The sequence below is a fragment of the Petaurus breviceps genome, unplaced genomic scaffold, assembly GCF_028583685.1.
Source record: "Petaurus breviceps papuanus isolate PSGF00001 unplaced genomic scaffold, PetGlider_PUasm1.0 91133, whole genome shotgun sequence".
NCBI classification, from domain to species: Eukaryota; Metazoa; Chordata; class Mammalia; order Diprotodontia; family Petauridae; genus Petaurus; species Petaurus breviceps.
Window position 1 is genome coordinate 18,285,119 of NW_027187419.1, and position 8,719 is coordinate 18,293,837.

The 8,719-nt window shown below is 39.6% G+C and overlaps 1 long non-coding RNA gene and 1 pseudogene across 1 annotated transcript; both read right to left on the reverse strand.

Annotated features, from left to right (window-relative positions):
• Positions 1–4,296: 4,296 nt before the first annotated feature.
• On the reverse strand, positions 4,297–4,906 carry LOC138155530 (BLOC-1-related complex subunit 7 pseudogene; annotated as a pseudogene).
• Positions 4,907–6,595: 1,689 nt separating this feature from the next.
• LOC138155494 (uncharacterized) lies at positions 6,596–7,057 on the reverse strand. Its single transcript, XR_011166847.1, has 2 exons — positions 7,001–7,057; positions 6,596–6,968 (listed from the first exon to the last, which is right to left on the reverse strand). It is a non-coding gene; the product is annotated as an uncharacterized lncRNA (long non-coding RNA).
• Positions 7,058–8,719: the final 1,662 nt, after the last annotated feature.

The window sequence follows — 8,719 nt, forward strand, 5'->3', positions numbered from 1 at the left end:
GCATTGGACCTGGAGTCAGGAGGACCTGAGTTCAAATCTGGCCTCAGACACTTAACACTTACTAGCCGAGTGACCTTGGGCAAGTCACTTAACCCCAACTGCCCTGCCATTCCCTCCAAAAAGCAAAAAAAAAAAAAAGAATTATACATCCTATCTCTCTATCTCTCTAAATCATAGAGTTAGTTAAATATTACCTGAATCTTACCTTGAGCAACTCACTTATTTCTCAGAGCCTTGGTTTCCTCAAATAATAAAACTTGTAGTATGTATCTCACAGTACTGTCTCCACTTGTGATTCCACAAGCATATTATGATGTTCCTATAATTGCCTACAATTACAAACCTGAGACAGTCCAGGCTAACAGTTAACATTATTAAGAAAGAATAGAATCAACTTCAACATGCTATAGAAAATGAGATTTTTTATCAAAACAATGGTTGCTGTAATAATGGAAAGGTTAGAGAAAGGAGGATATGATTAATGACAACCATGATAATGAACAAATAAAGGAAAAGACATTTATTAAGTGCTTACTATATGTCAGGCACTGCTCTAAGTACTAGAGATACCAAAACAAAATCAAAGATAGTTCCTGTCCTCAAGAAGCTTATATTCCAAGATAGAAGACAGCACATATAGGTAGCCAGGGAGGGATATTTTGGTTTGGAAAATTAAAGGGATGGTGAATTGATCATTCAATGAAAGCCAGAGTGAAGCGGTTCAAAGTCAAGTAGCTCCATTTGAATCACAATGTGTTTTTTTAAATGTTTTTTTCCCCAGACTATACTTCAAGAAATCATAAATGAAAACTAGGGAGGACATAGTTTTTTGAGAAAAAAAAATAATTAGAAAATTATTATGTGTAGACATATAAAATACAATATATATCATATTACACATATATATAAACACACATATGTATATATACCCATATATGCATGTATACATACAATATATAGACCTTTATATATGTGTGTGTGCCTATATGTCTTTAGATATATATTATATAAAATTTAACATATATGCAACAAACAATAGTTTAGCTAATGTTCTATATACATATGTGTATGAAACAATCTCTGTAGTTTTTCCTATTTGGGGTCCACTGCTTGGTTTGGTTCATATCCCTGCTACAAACAGCAGTCAGGAATTTTAGTTCAAATGTGATTGTTAAGTTGACAGGGACCAGAGGAAGCATTTGTTGTTCACTGTAGAAAGTGTTGTAGTCAGATCCCCAAAGCATTGTTACTGTGGAGATGTCTGCCAGGACATGGAAATGGCTTTGTTATACAGAACTTTCCTGGAATGAGATTTACAGGAATGAGCTTTTACTTGTATGATTCTTTGGATTGTTTTGAGCAAAGTTATCCTGAGCATTCTGAACTTCTGGGGGTTGTCCTCAAACAGGCTGACTTTCTACAACAGATCAGTCATTATGTCCTGTGTACTTTTTTCTTCATGATTTGTATAAAAGTTATCTCTTCCTTTCCATTTTGTATGCCTCCCACCCTTATCACCTCACTTTGACTACTGAATTTTCTTGTGACCTCTAGTCTCTGATCTGTTCCAATCTATCCTGTGTGACACAGTAAGCTTTCTAAAAGACTATTTGAATCATATCCACTTTCTACCCCAATTAAAATAAAAACTCCCATACCTCCAAATTGCTTGCCAAATAGAGTAGTAATACTGGTGATAACCTGTATATACTTGCCTCTCTCACCCTTTTAAAAGTTATAGGTTCAAACCACATGTTGAGTCAATCTTCATAACTCATTAGTCCTTACCAATATTTCTTTTGCCTGAAAAATCAGAAGAGAAACAAAAGACATAGAATTAAAGAAAAATGACAAAGAAAATGTATCCTATACATGAAGAAGTATATTCTCATACAATTAGAGGGCACAAGAAAAGAACAAATGTGTAGTTCTGGAGACTAACCTTTCTAGGTTTGTGACCCAGCTACAACATGCCTAGAGGACTAACCTTTGTTTTCCCCCACAGATGCCACCTGGCTATTCAGGTTAGTCAATCAGTCAAAAAACATTTATTAAGGATCTTATATATGCCAGGCACTGTGCAAAGTGCTAGAGATACAAAGAAAGACAAAAGATGGTCCCTGCCCTCAAAGACCTTACTATCTAATGATGAAGTTAAAAGGGGTATGGGTAGGGAGGGTACTGGCTGGCAGTCAGGTAGTGCCCTAGAACAGCCCCAGGTAGATAAAATAGGTTGATGATGTCAGGTGATATCAAGCTACTAGCTGCTGTCCCAGAAGGCTGAACTGCACAATTGGACCATTTTCTCCAGTAATGCCATCGATTGATCCTGTATGGCTGTTGGACCATTTTCTACCACCATCTGCTGTTAATCATCTATAACTGGGCAACTGGCTGTGAATCTTCTGTTGCTCTCTGCTGCCACCTTCTGGTCCCTTGCTGAATTGTTATGGCTACATTTTCTATTCCCGTTAGAATATAGGCTCAGAAGCTTAATCTTTTGTGATCTAAAACCCAAATCGTAGCTAAGAGTTCTGAAGCTCAAGTTAACATATCCATTGAACTCCTTAGTTCTGCTTGAATGTTACTTCCTGAGTTTACCCTTGGACTTAGAGTAAGAAAATTTCAACTCCTTTCTAAGTCAATAAGTATTTATTAAGTACTTTCTATGGGTCAGGTTCTATGCTAACAACTGAGAATACAAAGAAAAGAAGGAATTATTCTTGGCCTGAAGAAGATCACATTCCATGGGGAAGAGATTTATGAACAGCTATGTAGATACACAAAAGATAGAGGGTAAATTGGAGTTAACCCAAGGGAGACGTCATTAGCATTGATGGGGAGAAGGAAACGCTACCTTTCAGAAGGTAGAGCTCGAGATGAGACATGAAGAAAGCCAGGGAATCCAGAAGAGAGAAGTGAAGAGAGAAGCATTCGAGATGACAGAGAGTCAGGGGGGATTGTGTGCTACATGGCAGGATTATCAGGAAGGACAGTGTAACTGTATGCCAGAATAGGGGGGTGTCTAGAAGGAGAAAAGTGTAAGAAGACTGAAAAGGTAGGAAGAACAAGTTATGAAGGGCTTTAAACGTTAAATAGGTGATTTTTACAATTGATTTTGTAGGTAATAGGGAACCACTTGAGTATATTGAGTAGGAGCATAGCACTGTCTGCCCTGCATGTTAGGAAGGTCACTGACAGCTGAGTGAAGGGTGAATAGAGTGGGGAAAATTTTGAGGCAGGGAGATCAACCAGAAAATTGTTGCAAAATCTTTGCTTGAGGTAATAAGGGCCTGTAACAATGTGGTAGCAATATCACAGAGGAGAACAGAATGTAAAAGAAATATTGTAAAGGAAGAATTGTCAGAACAGGCAACAAAATGGATATGGCGAGTGAAAGTGAAAAATCAAAGATGACATCTAAGTTTCAAGCTTGAATGAAGGATAGAGTGGTGGTTAGAACATAGGGGGGCAGAGTAAAAGAGAAAGATGATGGACTCAGTTTAAAACATTTTGAGTCTAAGCTGTCTATGGGACAGCCAGATCAAGATGTTTAAAAAACAAATGGAGGAATGAAACTGGAGATGAGAAATGAGTTTAGGGCTGAACAAATAGATCTGAGAATCATCTACATAGGGATAATAAGTGAATCCATGGGAGCCAATAAGATCACCAAGCCTCGATGGGCACAACCGCAGATAGCAGACATGACAGATGAAAATGCAGCTGAGAAGCAATGTCAGGAAAACCTCAGGAGAAGAGGATGATCAAATGTTGAAGGCTGCAGAGATGTTAAGAAGGATAAAAACTAAGAAAAGGGCACTAGATTTAGCAATTAAGATATCATTTGTAACTGGAGTGAACAGTTTTAGCTAAATGATAATGCTGGAAACCAGACTGCCAGTTTTTAGAAGAATAAAAATAGAGGAAGTAGAAGCACCAATTATAGATAGATTTCCCAAGGAGTTTAGCCATCAAATGGAGAGGAAAAGAAAGCTAGAATGATAACAGGAATGGATGGAACTACTAAAGTGGTTTTGTCTGTTTGAGGAGACATAGATGAGTTCATAGGCAGAAGAGAAGTGGCCAAGTGACAGAGAGAGATTGAAGATTAGTGAGAGATTAAGGCTGATAGGGAGGTAATCTGATCAAAAAGATGTCATGACATGGTAACAGAAGTGAGTTGACTTGGCCACATTTAATTCCTATGTGTGTGCTTCTTTAATAACGTGTTTTATATGTGTGTTAACTTTTCTCACAAATTCTATCTGTATTTGTGGAAAAGTATACCCTATGTTTATTTTTTTTCTTTTAATTCTGATTTAATTAAAATTAAACAGAGTAAGCAAAGAACTGAGGGAGAGGGAACAGGTTTATCTGCATAGAATCAAATGGTACTTCTGAGTTGATCCATGTAATCTGTGTATTGCCTTAAATTATGTCTTTACATAGAGAAAGAAAACCCTGTATTCTGCGAAAAGCTATAGGCCATCACAACTCTCTCCTAATTGAACTGCTGAGACAGAAGATGGGGATGTGAGCCCTGTTTCCCCCTCAGCTTTAAGAAGTGTGCTTTTGGGCCTTTAAGATGCCATTTCATTTCAGCAAATGCTTCAGCTGGTCCTGTAGATTTGAAAACAGCTCAACATGATACTGAGTTGTTATAATTGCCATTTTCCTTAAACTATCTTCTGAGTGCAAGATGGCATCTTCCTGCAATATCATGTTTCCAGCTGCCTGACCCAGCAGCTCAGAGCTCCGTGAGCCCTTCAGCACCTGCTTGGTGAGGGCGATCACATCAGTACCACAGGCATTCACCTTCTCGGTGAGCAGCCCCTTCACCGACTGGCCAAATTGCGACTGGGGATCGGGCGCCCCCGCCGCCATTGCAGTGGACAGTCTGTGGTTCTCCTATGTTTATTTTTAGGAGAAGGAAATATATTGTTACAATTGTGGATGCTAGCCCATTTCAGTAAATGCCCTTGGTCTGAGCTAACTGTACCAGTTGGCTAAATATGAAAAACAAAACCTTTATGGAGGCTTGTGAATTATAGTTTTAGGAGTGTGGATGCACCTTGAACTTAGGATGGTTGCCCCCTGAAGGACTTAACCTTTGAGTTTGAGTTAGAGGGCCCAGAGAATGTATGGGGAGGAGGACAGAGGAAAACAACTTTGTAAAGAAGGTACTATATACGTCTCAGTTGCAACTATTTACCTAACATAGTGTCACACAAAGTAAAAGTTCAATAAATATTTATTGAATGAATGTATTTGTGAATACCTATATTTTTGGTGTTCTTTTCCTTGCCAACTTCTAATCACGGGAGAATGTGAGAGTGTCCTACTGTACTTCTGCAACCTCAGACTTCCAGGTTCAATAGTTATCCTGTCATCCAGAGAATGCCCTTCTCATATCCATAGTTATTCAACTCAGCAAGTCTTCACTGAATGCCTACTGTGCGCCCAGTCCTACTCTAACAACTGTGGAGAACTCACAGGCGAGGAAAAGGCTGCACCTGCCTGATAATGCTCTGGGGTTTGGATAGTAGAGCATTCCTAGGAGGGAATCCAGCGATGATATTTGATATCTGATAATCGTTCCTTTGGTTTGTGAATAGCTAACAAAGCTTTAAAGTGCTGGGGTTATTGAGAACAGGCTCCAAAAGCATTATTAATGGAATAAATTCCAAGACCAAAAATGCGTATCGACATAGAAAAGATGAAACATGAGTAACAGGTCTACAATTTGCACACTACCTCCACCAATCTGTTCCCTTGTCTGCCTTCTGTGGCTGCTAAGAGGGAATTGTGATTATAGTGGGCCCTGCTCTGAGCAGAATGCAGTCCAAATTAATCTGGATGCAGGCATGACTTAGCTACACGTTTAAAAGCACAGTCTTTGTTTTTCTCTACTACATTCTTGAAGAACATGTGACCACGATGGCTCCCTCACAGGCTAGCAATGCATGCATATTTCTGCATATCTTATTCTAGTAGAAAGCAGTTGAAGCGAATGGAAAGTGGGCTTTAAATCCTAAGGGGCCATGTGACAGTTGGAACAAGTTTGGCAGGCATGTAATTAAAAGTCAATTAAGACTTCTGACAGCATCCAAACTGCATGAAAATCAAATAATTGTCTCCTAAAGTGGGTGGGGAAAGGCAGTGGATTAAATGTTTTAGCTGATTTGATCTGTTTAGATGAGAGGGTTTTTTTCTCTTTCTTTTTCTTTTTTTAGGTAAGAATCCAACATGAACTGAAACAGATATATTGATCATACAAATTCATTCCCTAATTGAACACAAAAAAGTTTCTACCCACATATTTTTAAAACCAATTCCTCTTTCCCCACCTTTTCCTTTTGACTTCTAATTTTTTACTCCTGGTGCAGTATTTTCCCCCATACCAGTGGTTTTATAGTTATAGAGAAGTCCAGACACATACATTTCTTCTGTCACTGCAAATCAGTAACTAATTTTAAAATTATACTCTTAGAGTGTTGCCTGGAGTTGCATAACTAGTATTGTAAGAGGCAGGACTTGAACTCAAGTCTTTCTGACTCCAAGACTTGTTCTCTGTCAACTATAACCCTGTCAATTCTTTTTTTTTTTTTGTCATAAATGTTGTTTATTAAACATTTAAGTTTACAAACTAATGTGCACCAATTAGCGGTGTCGATGTAGTTGGAGAGTATTGCGCCTTCTCCAAGCAGCACGACGAGATCCTCCAATGGTATGGTGGAATTTGTGACCCTTTCCAAGACCCCGGCTCTTCCGGCCAGCTGAGGTAAGCCCTCGCATCTCTCTGTGTTTGTGCACTGGCCTGGTGATCCATTGAGTGTCGGGGTTTCATCTGATAGCTTTATGGAATGGGTCAATAAGAATAACCTCAAAGAATTTGTAGGTTGAATCTTCACCCACGCAGTAGGAGTTCAAGACTCTTAGGGCCCCACAGTGGCGGCCAGCACGTTCTTCTGCCACAGCCTGGAGGCTCCTGGCAAACTTGAGCTGACTGACCCCGTGATGCACAGGTTTACCGTAGGTGGCACCCTTGGGGACCCTTCTGTCTGCTTTGTTTCCTTTGCCTGGTCATGTCGCCCTTCAGTCACTTGACCCCTGTGTTTTTTGCCACAGTAGGACCCTGCCACCAGACAGGGGAGTTTTCATCCTAAACACTGGGGTTTTCTCAGCTGCCAGAGGTATTAGATAGGTGCCCTCTCTGAGGCCTCCACATGCTCTGGCAAGCTGGACATACTCCCCAGGACCTCCACCCTAGACTGCAATCCAGATCCAAGCAGGTTAAAGCAAGAGCAATTACCCCTCAGACTGGTGCTTGATCCCCCTACACTCTGCAGGGCAGAAGCTGAAGCTGCCATGTGGCACTGGCTGGCTGTGTCAGGCATCTCAGTGGCTTCTTGCCCTGGGGGCAAAAGCCAATGCACTCCCACTTACTGGGTCCCAAAGTCCAGACTGCACTGACCTCTCACTTTGTCCTTTTCATCTATGTGTTGATAAATCTGGAAATGACCACAGCTGCTGCTGATCTGGAGTCCCTCTGGGGGGAGCTGATCAGGCCCACCCTGGGGCTAAAGCCTCAGCATGAGGCTGGGCTCAGCTCCCAGAGCACTGTGCTGGCCAATTCTTGTAGCTTCTCTCTGTCATTTTGTGGGTTCTGCAGCTCCAAAGTTTGTTCAGAGTCCCCTTTTTACATTGATTCGGGAACGCAGAACTGAAGATGCAATTTTCATCCTGATCTCCCTCAGTCATCTTTTCAGTATGTGCTTAGAATAAAGAAATGAGTCAGTTACATGGCTTAGTGGATAGAGTACTGGGACTAGAATCAGGAAGATCTGAGTTAAAAATCTAACTTCAGACACTTAATAACTACATGACCCTGGGCAAGTTACCTAACTTCTGTTTTCTTCAGTTTCCTCAACTGTAAAATGGAAATAATAACAGCACATATCTTGTATGGTTGTTATGAGGATCAAATGAGACAACATTTGTAAGTACTTACCATGGTGCTTGGCACATAGTAGGTGCTATGTAAGTTGTATTATCATTGTTATTTTCATCATTATTATTACTATTATTAAATAAGGATTCAGATAATCCCCATTCCTTGATCTACCCTGGAATTGTAGGAGATGATACTTTAACTTCAATCTGTCCTGGTCAGGTATGTCTGAAGTATTGTGATCAATTCTGGATCCCATGTTTTATCAAGAATTTCTGGAACATGCCCAGGAAAGGGCAATCAGGGTGGTAAAAAGTCTAGACTAGAAATTCTATCAGACAAGATAATCCTTACATGAGAGAACTAGAGATAGTTTGAAGAAAAGACTTAAAAGGACAGATAAATGATATTCAAATAACTGAAGGGCTGTCATACAAAAGAGAGGTTAGATTTCTTTCCTCTAGAACAGAAGTGAAAACTAGAACAAATATGTGGTAAGTTACAAATAATTTGATTCAACAAGTATTTATTATTATCAAAATAATAATAATAGCTAAAACTTATGAGCACTTTAAGAGTTACAAAGCACTTTACAAATATCATTTCATTTTTTTCTTCACAAAAACCCTTGGAAGTAGGTGCTGTCATTATACTCATTTTACAGACAATGAAACTAAGGCGAATAGAGGTCAAATGACTTGTCCAAGGTAGCACAGCTATTAAGTATCTGAGGCTCTATTTTATTTCAAGTTTCCTTGACTTCTA